This window comes from Ipomoea nil, unplaced genomic scaffold (assembly GCF_001879475.1).
Source record: "Ipomoea nil cultivar Tokyo-kokei standard unplaced genomic scaffold, Asagao_1.1 scaffold0143, whole genome shotgun sequence".
NCBI classification, from domain to species: domain Eukaryota; kingdom Viridiplantae; phylum Streptophyta; class Magnoliopsida; order Solanales; family Convolvulaceae; genus Ipomoea; species Ipomoea nil.
The window spans coordinates 905,001-920,750 of record NW_017616571.1 but is presented as its reverse complement, the minus strand read 5'-3'; the positions used below and the strand labels follow the sequence as shown (position 1 = coordinate 920,750).

The 15,750-nt window shown below is 33.9% G+C and overlaps 1 long non-coding RNA gene across 2 annotated transcripts in view; it reads left to right on the top strand.

The window, feature by feature from the left end:
* The first annotated feature begins 3,537 nt into the window (after window positions 1-3,537).
* The window catches only part of LOC109171615, a 13,089-nt gene continuing 876 nt past the window's right edge, over window positions 3,538-15,750 (top strand). The window contains exon 1 of one of the 2 annotated variants that reach the window (XR_002052629.1): window positions 3,538-3,556. This is a non-coding gene — a long non-coding RNA (uncharacterized LOC109171615). Of the gene's footprint in view, window positions 3,557-4,502; window positions 4,515-15,750 lie in introns of those variants that run through there. The other variant, XR_002052628.1, reaches the window with a different exon arrangement.

Genomic DNA, 15,750 nt, shown 5'->3' with positions numbered 1-15,750 from the left:
AAGTTGGGATTAAGAAATGAGAATCCATGTAGTATTTTCCAATTCATAATTGTGTAGTATATGTATTATTTACTTCAAGATTTACAAGGCGTTTGGTTGGAAAGAATGAATTAAAAGGGAAATGAATTGTAATTCGGTGGGAAAAGAATAAGGTGGGAATAAAGTAGGACTTACAATTACATTATTTGGTAGGGATGAATAATAAAAATGGGAGGAGTAATATAAAGACTAAAATACCCTTGTGTAATAATATTAGTAATAACATTCAAGGACAAATATGTCATTTCATTCCTTTTCCCTTTTCATTGTAGGGATGAATTTATTGAATTGCAATTCATATGGGGACCTATGAATTGCAATTCAATAAATTAAAAGAATTGCAATTTCCTCCAACCAAATAATGTAGTTTATCATTTTATTGAATTGCAATTCAATGTATTTACAATATAGTTTATCATTTCATTGAATTGCAATTCAATGTCAATACAATTCAGGACAGCCAAACACCCCTTAAAGTGTGAATCTCATAATTCATTCCCTAAACTAACAAGGACTTTTCAGAACAACCGAAAGGGATAAAAGATTTATCTTTTGAACAAACAAGAGCTCCTTAAATCAAACCCTTTTACACCACACGACTCAATCATTAGCAAAAGAAGTTGAGGGATGGAGCGTCACCAATGCGCAGACTGCACACAGTACAGAATTACATCATCTTGTGAAAGTAAAACATAGTTTTTAAAAAAATAAAAAATAAAAAATTAATCTGCAACAAATGTGTGCGCATGCATATATGCCGGCATGCCCACCACCATTCCACTGGCGCTAGTGCGTGCGAAACGGTCGGGACCAGCGGCACGGACGACTGCCGTGGGCGTAGGGAAAAAGCAACCAGTGCTGGTAACGTGCAACATAGTCAAGTTTTTTCATAAAAACAGAGCCCGCACACGGGTAGCTCAGTAGATTCTTCCTTGACTGATGGTTGGCAACGACGCAACCAAATGCGGGCAGTTAAAGTGTGAGAGCTTTCAATTACTCCGTATTATTCATGGACCAGGGTACATATTGGATTGTGAAGTCTGCTCTAAAAATTATGTGTCTACCGTTAACATGACCTTTAGTTAATAAATTATATGCTTGTAAATAAATTGAAAACATATAATATGTTAACTACAAACACATAATATGTTAACAGCAGACACATAATATACTACCCGTAAACACATCATCTTAATGTCATTTTGAATCAGGATTCGGCAGATCCTAGTCCATAGTATAATTTGCCTTGAGTTTCACCTTGGGTGGCTCTCTATAGGCACCACAAGTGGTCATTTCACCTAATGGGTTAAGGTTACTATCATTTCACCTTGGGTGGCTCTCTATAGGCACCACAATTGAAGGTCGAGCTCGAAGTTGGTCGAGCTCGAGCTGAACTTTGACCGAGCGGCTCACGAGCCACTTGGGTATATATATATATAGCTTGACAAGTCACGAGCCTAAAATATTTGAGCTCGAGCTCAGCTTGATTACGAAACGAGCCGGCTCGAGTTTGGCTCAAGCTCGAAGTTGACCGAGCTAGATCCGTGCTTTGACCGAGTGGCTCGTGAGCCGTTCCCGAGTTGCTCGACTCATTTACACCCCATTATGATTTACTCATTCATAATTTTGTCGAATGATAATATGAAGACCTTTGGGGTTAGAGATTTCACCTTTTGTGAACCATTTTGAATAGAAGAAAACAAGTGCAGTCCCCGCGGGGCTCCTCTAAAGTGATCCCCTACCACCAGTGGAGTGCTATAAGAAACAGACGCACAAAATTTAATGATGACAATCGACAAACAAACAAAGAGTCGCAACAGGAAACGGCAATTCTTTAATAAACCGCTCTTCAATATTCATTGTCCTTGAACTACCCCGCCTTCTTTCGTAGATAAAACAATAAAACCATAATTGAAACAAATGTGGTCCTTGGATGTTGATCTGTGTTCTCTCCCCATGTTGTCATCCACCCTGCTTTCAATCCCTCTGGCAACCCCTCTAGTTTCCCCCATGCCAATGGAATTCAGATAGCTTATCGTAATATATTAACGAAAACCAATCGAGCAGCTTATAGATTTTGGGATGAGTTCAGGACTGAAACTACAAATTTTTGGTTATGAAATTGAGGCAAGTTATAGTAATTAACGTAAACTCATAGAGTTCGTCTAGATTAGGATTGAAATTACAAATTTTTGGTTATGAAATTGAAGCAAGTTATAGTAATTAACGAAAATCTATAGAGTTCATTTATATAAAGGGACAAATTTATAAATTTTGGGATAAGATTAGGACGAAAACTACACACTTATGGTCATGAAATTGAGGTAAGTTATAGTAATTAACGAAAATCCATCGAGCAGCTATAAGTGTAAAGGTCTTTATATAGAGGGACAAGTGTATAGACTTTGGAGTAAGATTAGGATAGAAAATGCAAACTTTTGGTTATGAAATTGAGGTAGGTTATGGCAATTAATGAAAATTGCCACATGATCATTAAGGAGTGCCTTAATAATCCATCAAGCAAATACAATGTGCAAAGTTCATTTATATAAAGGGACAAGCAACGTATAGACTTTGTGATAGATCAGGATTAAAATTGTAAACTTTTAATTAGTTATGAAATTGAGGTAGATTATAATAATTAACGAAATTTCGTCACCGGATAAATAAGGAGTGGTTTAATTCTGGCTTACTGTCCCAAAATGCAGAATTCGTCTATATCTATGTGGCAGGACACGTGTATATACTTTGGGAAGATAAGGACATCCTTAATAGTGGAGATTTTGATGTGGTTTTTAAAGTGTCAAGTATAAAAGGAAGGAAAGAGAAGAAGGAAAAAAGGAAAAGAAAATTTCTGACGTAAAGTTAAAAAAAAAAAAAAAAAAGGGAAAATGACACTTTTTACCCCTGAGTTATATACTTATATCACTTTTTCTCCCTCAATTATTTAGGTAAGCACATTAGCCCCCTCAATTATTCTAAAAGTGGTGCTTTTTCCCCCCTGATATATTAAATTGACATTTATACCCTTAAAGTAAACATTTTATTTATTTTACTACTCCAACAAATTATTGCGTATACGTAGGGATGACCACGGTTCGATTTGAATTGAACCGGATACTAAAGCAATCGAATTAATAGTTTACGGTTATAATTCAGATCTAGAACCCAATATTTAAATGTCAATGTATTAAAATTATGTATCAAAAAAATTGAATCTTGAACCGTGAACCGGCGGTTCCGGATCTAATTCGCGGTTTTGAACCGTCTTTATTTTAAAATTTTATTTTTTATTTTAAAATAGTCTAAATTCAATAATAAATGTATTTTATTTTTTCAGTTCGGAACATGAACCGTCCGTTCCGGTTCACGATTTTAATAAACTCTAAATATCGAATTTCGATTCTAAATTGTAATTGGAATATTTCGGTTTGGTTGCTATAGTGTTTGTTTAGTTTGAACCAAATTAAGGTAATAATTTGTTGGAGAAAAAATAAATTAAATATTTAGTTTAAGGGTAAATATGTCCATTTAACATTTCAGGGGGAAAAACAGCCACTTCAATAACTTAGGGAAAAAAATGCTATAGGTATATAAGTCAGGGGGAAAAAGTGTCATTTTCCCGAAAAAAAAAAAAAAAAAAAAAAAAAAAAAAAAAAAAAAGAAACAACACTACAGAATGCGCCAGCCGATGCATGCACTGCACGCGCTAGGCTGGCACGGTTTTGCATCGACTTTCTTTCATTTTAGGTGGGTCCCACATCCTGAAAAAACCTAAGGTGCTTACCGGGAGAACTCACTATTTCTCCCTCCTCACATTCTCTCTTCCAAGACAGCCACATTTGCCTCAAAAATTGTGAAAACCCCACTAATGAAGTTGCTATTAGGATCGAAAATGCAAACTTTTGTTTAGAGTAAATACTCAAAATGGTCCATCGACTATAGCTAAATTCACAAATTGGTCATCGACTTTCAATTTCAACCAATTAAGTCCTTAACTTTGCAATTTTGACACGATTTGGTCCTCCATCTATTTGACCGTTTGTTGACCGCGACCTTTGAGGATATATATGTAGTTTCACGTGCAAAGCTCAAGAGAACGCTCTTGGAGGTGACATCGTTGTTTCGGAGGGGGAAGTGCTTCTTCGCTTGCTGCTTGGGGATCACGAGCCGGTTCAGCTTAGAGAACGCTCTTGGAGGTGACAGCGCCGTTTCGGAGGGGGGAAGTGCTTCTCCGCTTGCTGATTGGGGATCCCGAGCCGGTTCAGCTTACCTACATCGCTTGGAGTCACGGCTTTCTCGAAGAGCCACTCCAGGGACTTCGGCGATCTATCTATCAAAAGCTATAATCTCTCCGGCATGGGGTACAGCGCCGGCAGTGGATTCAAATGTAACAGTGTGGTCTAGAAATGCAACCAGAACCTTAAAAAACCGACAATGGACCATGAAATTACATATATATCCTAAAAAGCACAGTCAACAAACGGTCAAATAAACAAAGGACCAAATTGTGTTAAAATTGCAAAGTTAAGGACTTAATTGGTTGAAATTAAAAGTCGATGACCAATTTCTGAATTTCGCTATAGTCGAGGGACCATTTTGGGTATTTACCTTTTTGTTTATGAAATTGAGGTGGATTATTGAAACCCATTGTGTAATAATTAAAAAGTGTGTGCATAAGGAATCTATTCATCTTGGACATAATCCCTAATCCCTACATTGTTGCTGCCAATGTTCAAATCTTAGTCTTTTTTGTAAATATTGCCTACTAAACTAGTGAGTTAAGTCGTATGGATGTGAGATTTTTTTTTTTTATTTTTTTTATTTTTATACTAATAGTTGCAAGGTGTATAATTCCGCAGAACAACCATACATAGTTTGGGATGAGATTAGGACTGAAAATGCAGCGACAGGAGATTCTCAAACTTTTGGTTTGTCCTCCTAATGCTTACACCAATCTTTCTTGAAATCTATCCAAACCCCAAAAGCACAATCTATCTGCCATCTCCTTTGAAATCTTTTGCATCATTTCATTCACTTGTCTTTTTCCTTTCCCTTTAACCTTTCCCCTCACCTTTCCTACCACACACTACCATTCCAACAAAATGAGCCTCCATTCAAACTTAACAACAACAACAACAACAAGTTTAATTATTAGGACATAACCATAATTAGATACATCAAAAGTACAATTTACATTTGCAGACTTTCAATTCATCAAGATCAAGAATCCCAGATAACAGTAAAAATTCCCCCTTTCTTTCATGAAGAACACTGCTAAAATCCTAAAATCAACATGTAAAAAGAGAAGATGAGCCCAGAAATTAAAGTTAGGCAACAAAAAATTCAAAGACTAGGGTAACCCGGCCAATCTGGTCAGACTGTTGACGTGATAACCACAAGATTACGAGTTTAACTCTAATTTTTAAAAATTCAAAGACTAGAGTAACCCAGCCAATCTGGTCAGACTATTGACGTGGTAACCACAAGTTTAGTCCGAGTAGTCTTCCACACCCGAGAATCTGGGATAGTGGCTGCTGGTTTCCTCGTCGTGGTAACAAAAAATTTCAAAGATTGAAAAAAAATTGTATTTGTTATGTGCTTCTATTGGCATAGATCAAGAATGAGAAGTCAACTTTGTCTTCATCTTTCTTGCTCTGCAACTTCTCCTCCAGCCACAACCTGCTGTCCATTCCGCTTCTTGTTCTGAACATGAACACTGCAATTCCCGGCCCGGAATTATTGTAGAACCAGTCGTGAACGTCCCACATCAGATCGACGAGCAAACCGTCGACGAAAATTGTGTGGTTTCCCCGGAAGTTCCATTGAAGCCGCTTCACGCGAATCACCATTTTTTTGTCGATTGATACTGACAGGACAGGGTGCTTGTTGCTATTCGCGGCCGCCGCCGCCGCATTATTGTCGCCGTAGCAGCTGACGACGACGTCGTGCGGCGTCCCGGTGTCGGAGAATTGCGCCTTGGTGGAGTACAGGGCGTTGCCGGAGAAATGTTCTTGCCGGGAAATCAGCGAGCATTTCGCCGGGTGAATGCCGGCGGGTTTGATTTTCCGGCAGGAGGCTTCCTCCGCCATGTCTCCGAGGAGCAGGCTCAGCTCGGAATCTATGGCGGCTAAGACGTAGAACCCGTCGATCGGCTCCGGGCCGGCGCAGTACCGGGCGGCGGACAAATCCCAGAACACTTCGACCTTGGAATTCCCGAACTCGAACGATTTGCTCCCCCTTTTCTTCCGGAATAACCGCGCGTTTCCGTTCAGCTTGAAGGCGGCGCCGGTTGCCGGGTCGTCGCCGAAGTTAATGGTGAGGCCCTGAGACGCGGCGGTTCTGCTCCAAGAAACCCTGATCGGAACGCTTCTCCGGCTGGACAGAACGGCTCTGTAAACGCAGACCACCGTGTTCTGCACCGAGGGAGTCAGCGCCGGCGAAATGCAAGAATTGCCGGCGTGGCTGGCGCAGGCGTATGAATCGGAAACATGGACTGCGTATTCGTTAAAACAAGAAGCGAAGTCTCTCATCGTCGGAAAATCAAGAATTGGGAAAAAAATCGAAAATGCCTGGAGAAAGAAAGTGGAGAGGATGATGATAAATGGCAAAGGGCGCAATGTAATGAAATCTTGCTTTCTGACAGACCACGTAGTATTAAATATGACTCCCTGTCTCACCTTAAAATTTGCATCTCAAAAGAAAGAGAAGATTGTGAGAGAGAGAGAGAGAGAGAGAGAGAGAGAGAGAGAGTTTCAAGTTCTGTGTTTTTTAATGGCTTTGCCAGTTCATCTGAGATTTTTAAAGAATTAAACAAAGAATTACCATAGAAGGTATAAAAGAAGAAAATTTGGATACACATGGCGAAGTTGGACCGACTTGAAATGTAGTGGCATATTATTTATTGTTTATTTTAATTTACAGAAAAGTTCACTATTGCTATGAAATGTATATTTTAGGTGGTGTCTGTCTGATCACAAGGAGTTATTTCATGATTCTAGTCTGTAAAAGATCACAAGAAATTAAACCACCCTCTAGGTGATGCCTATCATACTAGTGACCACAAGACGCCGTCTTGTGACCCTAGTCGGCAAAGACTAGAAAGAATTAAACCATGATCTGAGTGATGCTTATCTGACCACAAGGATCGGTATCATGACCTTAGTTGGTAAAAAATCAGAAAGAGTTAAATCACGCTCTAGGTGATGTTGACCACAAAGAGTTAAACGAGCCTAGATTATCTTAACCAATTATATTGGGTTGCCTTGTGCGACTAGTTCGATCAACTAGTATTGACAAGAATCAAGCTCATACATTACTCATTTGATCATCTTTTTTGGATGGTTGTTGTTATTATTTTGATATAATCATGATTCTGTGCAAGATAGTAGTATTTGTCATATACTTTCTCAATCTATTCAGCCCGAAGAACCAAAGCCCCCACCACTAGAGTTCGATCCTGTGACATTTTTTTTATTTATTTGTGTTGTTATTATTATTATTATTATTATTATTATTATTATTATTATTATTAGTTTCTTGTAAAATTGGATTAATAATTGATTATTGCATTAAAGAAAGGAAAATGTTGGGGGCGGGCAGCGAATAAATTTTCAGTTATTTGAGCTTTAACTGCTCCATTTGTAGAATTTGGAATATTTAAACAAGGCAAAATAGCACTTTATAGTTTATAGACTTCAAGATAAATGTAATTCAATCCTTAATCTTAAGTGTCATTGTAAACTTATCATCTAACTATATTTTACGAATTAGAAGTGTAATTTTTTCAATGGTTGTTTTCATTCTTTAGTTAGCCAAATTAAGAGGCGTAAGCGAGTGAAGCTATTCAGATTTAATTTAATGAATATTTCAATTTCAATTTGATTCATTTATACCGGAGTGGTAAATCACACTAGGAAGTTCCTCTACAAATTTGATTAAGAGGTGTTGGTAAAAATCAAACTCGTGATCTTCAAATATAATAATCATCTTCCATCCACTTGGTCACACTTTTTCGAGAAATGAAATGATTACTTGGTTGTTAACAATGTTGCAAAAATCGCGCCTAGGCGCCGCTCGGCCGCGGCGAGGAAGGCCGGAATCGGCCTCCTCCGTGGCCGGGCGGTCTAGGCACCGCCTAGCCGGCTGAACTGTCCAAACACATTTTATTTTTTTTAGGGTTATTCGCCAAACACGTTTAAGCACCAAATGACCAAAATACCCCATTTTACAATATTAGTGTTGACTTGTTGAAGTTTCTACTAGTTGCAAAGTGTAGAAATTTTGGCAAGACATAACTATTGACTCGGTAATCCGTTTTGGACAATTTTTTTTTAAAATCGCGTATTTTTTTGAGATCTATCCAATGCAAACAACCATAGGCGGTTTGCCCCTTCAATTTCTCAAAAAATGCTTATTTTACTCTTAATTTTAATTTTTTATGTATTTAATTAGATGGTTTAACAATATTTTGAACATTTTTATAATCACTTGTGTAACTAGAGGAACCTTATATTTTATTAGTGAATTTTTAAATTTTTAGTTTAATTTTAAAGAAATTAAAAAAAATAAAAAAAATTAGGGCGCCTAACGTCTTTTGCAACATTGATTGTTATAAGATACTTTAGTTAACCAATCTAGATGAGAGTGCACATCATTGGATTTTCTTTAAAACACTCTATTAATGTCAACAAAACTTACAAAAGGAGAAGTATAGATGACAAAAATGGATTTAATGTTTATTATTAGTGTGTATTCATGATATTTCTTACCCAATTGAATTTGTTATTTTATTTTTAATTTAGATGACAATGAAATGTCTATAGGTCATTACACACGAAATTTCTTTTGTGCCTATCAACAATGATGACGTACTTATCTTTTAGAGATTATTAATAAAATGTCCTATTGTCAATAAAAAAAAAAAAAAAAAAAACATTTGATGGGATGACTATAGAAATTTAAAGTCAGTATCTAAGAGTATGCATTAGGTAAATTATGTTTTTGCATAATAGTTCATAAATTATAGAAGAGAGAAATTACAATACAAAAATCATGTACAATGAGCTCGACCGAGAGGATATTAAAAATCAAACTTGTGACCTTCTTGTATGAAAATCATATTCCGTTCACTCAACTACTCTTTAAAAAAAAAAGATTCATTTTTAATTTTACGCTTGTTAAGCATTCCCTTGTGCACCACAGACCAACACTTAGTGCACCATAGACCACTACAAAGTACATCACAGACCAACACTTAGTGCACCACATGCTAGTACTTATGGGGTGTTTGGTTGGCATGAATTGCATTGGCATTGAATTGCAATTCAATGAAATGATAAACTGCATTGTTTGGTTGGAGGGGATTTCAATTCCCTCAGTTCATTGAATTGCAATTCATCCATACAAAGAAAAGGGAAAAGGAAGGAAATGACATATTTGTCCTTGAATGTTATTATTAATATTATTACACAAAGGGTATTTTAGTCATTATATCACTTCTCCCATTTTCATACGAATAATTCTATTACTCCCTACCAAACAATGTAATTTTAATTCATACTTTATTCAACCTTATTCTTTTCTCATCGAATTACAATTCCTTTCTCCCTTAATTTCTTCCTTCCAACCAAACCCCATGTTAGTACACCAAGGACTAAATCATAAAAGAGTAAATACCCAAAATGATCCCTCGACTATAGCTAAATTCACAAATTGGTCCTCGACTTTCAATTTCAACCAATTAAGTCCTTAACTTTGCAATTTTGACATGATTTGGTCCTCCATCTATTTGACCGTTTGTTGACCGCGATCTTTGAGGATATATATATAGTTTCACGTGCAAAGCTCAAGAGAACGCTCTTGGAGGTGACATCGTTGTTTTGGAGGGCGAAGTGCTTCTCCGCTTGCTGCTTGGGGATCACGAGCCGGTTCAGCTTAGAGAACGCTCTTGGAGGTGACAGCGCTGTTTCGGAGGGGGGAAGTGCTTCTCCGTTTGCTGCTTGGGGATCTTGAGCCGGTTCAGCTTGCCTACATTGCTTGGAGTCACGGCTTTCTCGAAGAGCCACTCCAGGGACTTCGGCGATCTATCTATCAAAAGCTATAATCTCTCCGGCATGGGGTGCAGCGCCGACAGTAGATTCAAATGTAACAGTACGGTCTAGAAATGCAACCGGAACCTTAAAAAACCGATGGTGGACCATGAAATTACATATATATCCTAAAAAAGCGCAGTCAACAAACGGTCAAATAGACAAAGGACCAAATTGTGTTAAAATTGCAAAGTTAAGGACTTAATTGGTTGAAATTAAAAGTCGAGGACCAATTTGTGAATTTAGCTATAGTCGAGGGACCATTTTGGGTATTTACTCATCATAAAATGAAAGTATCATGTCAAAAGGGAGATTATGAGGGGTTGGCACACACACCTACACACACACGGGTGTGTGTGTGTGTTGAACAATGATGTCAATTTTGATTGTGAAGGGGTTCGAACCTAAAACTTTTTTTATGGAAATTAATGAGTAAGTTAAGAATAATAAATAGTTAACGAAATATTCTGTTACTAAAATTTATATTGACGGAATGTGGGGATATTTAGGAAAAAGAATAGAGGAAAAGTAGGAAAAAAAATACTAAGATCTAAATAATATGAACCATTCATTTCACACAAACAATTGAATCAACATTTTTTAGTTCCAATTATATGCTTAACTTTATTGAGTCTTATTAGATTAGTGTATATATATCATAAAAAGCATATCAATTTATTATATAGTTCATTATATCATTTATGAACATTTTTTCAACAAGAAGAAGATATTAAGATTGTAGAATACCAAAATGTCCACGAAATTAATATGAATTTAATGAAAATTATAATACATAACTCATTGTGAAACTTAATATGATCAAACTAAAATCAGATACTAAATATGACAATTTTATAATAATTATGAGGTTAAAAGTGAAATTTTCTCATCTTTAATTTATGAAAAAGTTTGTAATCATTACTTAAAGGTATATTATAGGTGAAGTTCTCCTTGTGACTCTAATATTTACAATACATTTATAAGCAATTACCAAACACATAACAAAGAAGACTCTTGAGCAATTTTTTTAAAAGCACGCAGTTACTATTATCACCAACGACTCTTGAGTAAACTATGACAACGCTTTCTTCCCACATAATCTTCTTAATAGACGCAAAAAAAAAAAAAGAAAAAAAAAAACATTAATCATCTCAAAACCCTAGACACATAACAAAAAATGGCTCTTTGACATACCATGCCAACAATTTCTTCTCGCAGAATCGTCTTACTAAATGTAGAAAAAATATTAACGGGATGTTTGGCTAGATGGAATTACAATTTCATTCACACATAATTCTGAAGACAAGTAAATTCATTCGTTTGGCTTGAGGGAATTTTAATTCCACGAAATTACAATTCTCTCATTTTCATGAAGTAGAATATGCCCCATTGGTATTTCAATTCCTTGGTTTTTAGGAAGAAAAAAAAAAGATTACTTCGAGAGAAAATTACACCTCTATTTTTTAACCTAAAATTGATGTCTAACATCTCCCAATGGATTGCATAAAAATTAATTACAATATGTACAATTCAAGAGATATTGTAAATGAGTGGTATTTGAATACGTTTTATTTTTTGGTGTTTGAATATGCAGATTGGTCCCAGAGATACTTATCATTTAAGATTAAGATTAAGATTAATAGTAATAATATAAGTATGAGGACTTTATACTATTTATTCCATTTCAATTCTCATGTATACCAAACATTCGAATTGAAATTCTCTGCAATTCCTTTCTTCAAACAAAACACTGAAATTTAAATTATCACTTTATTCTGACATTATATTATTCCTCCCCCATGAAATTGAAATCATTTTCCCTTATAATTCCTTAACTCCAACCAAACACCAGTACCTGTCTCAAAGCGCTATGACACCTTAGCGAGATGATATGTTGTCTATATACAACTTTCTTCTAAATGTTCTGTCGGGTTGGGACATAAGGAATCCTTGGGGGATTCAACAGGCCGGGAACAATGTTACCCATATACACACGTGACTGATCTTGTAATAGAGTCAGTAGTATTAAAAATAATAATAATAATAATTTCCGTCATTAGGGGGTTGGTTTTAGGAAAATAACGGTTGAATGGAGAGGATAATGATAATATTAGAAACAGTTGACCCACCAACTCCTACTCAGCTCCTTATAGATATGATTAAAAACCAGTGGAAAAATATATGTAATTTCGTATACTTTATTTATTTATATTATTATTATAAATTAAATATCTAACCCTTGAAGTATTTGGCTAAAATATAAATTTTAAATTGTATAACATATTTTAACTTATTTAATTCAATAATTCCTAAATAAATATTAGAAGATTATGAATTACTTACCTTCCACATATAATCAATCATAGGCTTATTGGTTTAAAAAATCAAATTGAAAATTAATTATATCCAACTATTTAAAATTTAATAATTGAATATCAATTATAAATTGTATAGCACATTTTAACTTATCTTTTTTTTTTTTTTTTTGAAAGCACATTTTAACTTATCTATTTCAAACTTTCTTTAATAAATAAAATTTTAAAGATTATTAATTACTTACAATTTATACACAATCATAAATCTTATTGATCCAAGAAACTTGTAGTCTAATGGCACCAAATTGATTCCTTATAAAGAAGGTTATGGGATCGAGCCTTAGCTCTTTGTACTTCAATTAATTGAGAAAGTAGTTATGAACAGATACTGCATTGTAATAGAGTGAGTAGTATTAAAAAATTAATAATCATAAATCTTATTCATAATTTTTGTTTTCTAAACATTTATGTCTTGTAACAATTATATTCAAACATTTAATATATTTATATTTTATAAAAATTTATATCTAATTACACACAAAAATTATATTCAAAAATTTAAAATTTAGAATTTATATATATATATATATATATATATATATATATATATATATATATATCATATCTTGTAATAATTATTATATTCAACTGAAGAAAATTCTAATCTAACTTTACCTTGTTGAATTGTCTTGGCTATTAGTAAGTTTAGGGTTAGAGATTATAATTACACAATGCAAAATTTTGATATTAAATTACCAATTCTTAAAAAATTATAATTATCACATAGTATAGAGATTTAAGAACTATTAATGTAACTACAAGGTTGGAAGTTTAACTCCTATAAAGAGTAACATGTTAAAGAGTTCTAAGTCAAACTTTGTCAGCACGATTCAGACCGAATCTTAATTAGTCTCACAATGCAAAGTATATCGTGGACCTTGATATAGGCTCATTTATAATATACTACATGTTCATTTTTATTATATTACTGTATATTTATTATATTTTGATACATGTTCATTTTTAGAGTATTGAAGGTTCATTCTCAGTATATTACATGTGCATTTTTAGTGTCGTATTACAGATCAAAATTAACCCATAGTATACTAAAAATGAACTTGTATCAAGTATTCAGGTCATCCTGCAATATAAACGCCAATCTAGCATATAACAATGATTGAGATCCCATCCTACCAAATGCGGTATGCAAAAAGTATAGAGATCTAAGAACATTTTATTAGCAATAAAGTAGCCTAATCATAAATTATAAGCTAGTTGGGTAATGAATACTGTAATACAAGCTAGCTAGCAAGTTTCTTTTCTTATTATAGCCACCTCATGAATCATAATGTCATGTTTTGGCAATTGACTATGCATAAATAATTAATAAATATTGTACAGTACAGTTGCAGGTAGGAGAAACAACATTAAATTCCACGGTAACACCCCATGAACCTATTAAATTCCAACCTTGTGGAGCCATTTCTCTCTCTCTCTAACCTCCTCACAAACTCCTTTTCCCAAAAATAATAAAAGTTTTGCTTTTAAATAAAAAGATTATAAAATAAAAATATATTAATAAATAAAGAGTTATTGTCACTTTTGGTCTCTTGACTATTATTCACTTATCATATTTGATCTCCAATTATTAATTTTGTCATATTTGGTGCACAAGTATGCTTTTGTTGCCATATTTAGTCATGCCGAGTGACCAAACCACTGGCAATCACTGCACACGTCAAAAAATGTAAATTTTCTCTCGTCTAGGGTTGCTATAAGGAAAATGTCGTATATTCAAATCTAAATCACAATACTATATACTAAAATTTACCTTTGTAATAATCCCAAATGAGAAAAAGTTTAAATTTTTCACCAAGTGATTGCTAGAGATTTTACCTACAGGATCAAATGTAGCAACAAAAGCATACTTGTTCACAAAAATGTGACAAAATTTACCTTTGCAGTAATTTCCAATGAGAAAAAAATATTAAATTTTTCACTAAGGGGGTGTTTGGTTCACTCCTAAAGTGGAGGAAAATGGCGTTTTATGTTGTTTGGTTGGATGGAAAACATTTTCCATTCGAAAAAGTTTTCCTTAAGAATGAGAGGAACTTTTTCCTATATGCTCATCCTAGGTATTTTATTTTCTATGGAAAAAGTTTTTCATGGATAACTAGTATGCCAATTTTGCCCTTACTATATTATTATTATTATTATTATTATTATTATTATTATTATTATTATTGTTATTGTTATTGTTATTGTTATTGTTATTGTTATTGTTATTGTTATTGTTATTGTTATTGTTATTGTTATTGTTATTGTTATTATTATTATTATTATTATTATTATTATTATTATTACCGTGTAGGGTTATATTTGTCATTATGCTCATTATTCCTTTCCATTTCAAACCTAACCAAACAATAGAATTCATATTCTCATAAATTTCTTTTCCACCAACCAAACAATGAAATCCATTTTTTTGAAATTTATTTTCCATAGAAATTTCAATACCATTCTTCTTCAAATAAATATTTTTTATCGAACCAAATGGGCTGTAAGTGATTGCTAGAGATTTGACCCGCAAGATCAAATGTAGCAACAAAATTATAATTGTTCACAAAAATGTAAATCAAAATTAATAATTAGGGATCAAATGTGTAAAGTGAATAATAGTTGGAGGTACAAAAGTAGCAATAACTCATAAATAAAATACCCAAGAATTGAAAAAGAACAAAGGAATCAGATAAAGACGCATGCATGTACATGGTTTGGAAAAGTGAGCATAAATTGGAAAAGCCGATGTTAAAAGTAAGAAAGTTTAGTAGAAAATAATCATACCATTCCACTCAAATAATTTATCTTTTCATAGAGTTATATGGCAAAATTACATTTTTTTTTTAATTTTCAGTTATATTTGATGTACAGACTTAGTTTCTGAGTTATATGTGTAATTATTTTTAACCCTTAAGTTATGTATAAAGTGGTGATTTTACTCCCTAGGGATTATTTCTACTACCAGTTTGTCGCTTAAAAGTGACTGATTTGGTCCTTCAAGGACTAAAATCACCACTTCATGCACAACCTAAGGGTTAAAAATGGTATAATCAGGCATATAACTCAGGGATTAAGTCTGTACCACAAGTATAACTGGAGGACTAAGAATACAATTTTTTGATCTCGAGTTATATTATGCATATCAGTTTTCTTGTCCAGTAGAGTTTATATCCTCGAACAAAACGACTAATTGCTAATGTTAAAACATGTCTCATTTTCTTCATTTCATTTTTTTTTCATTCCCA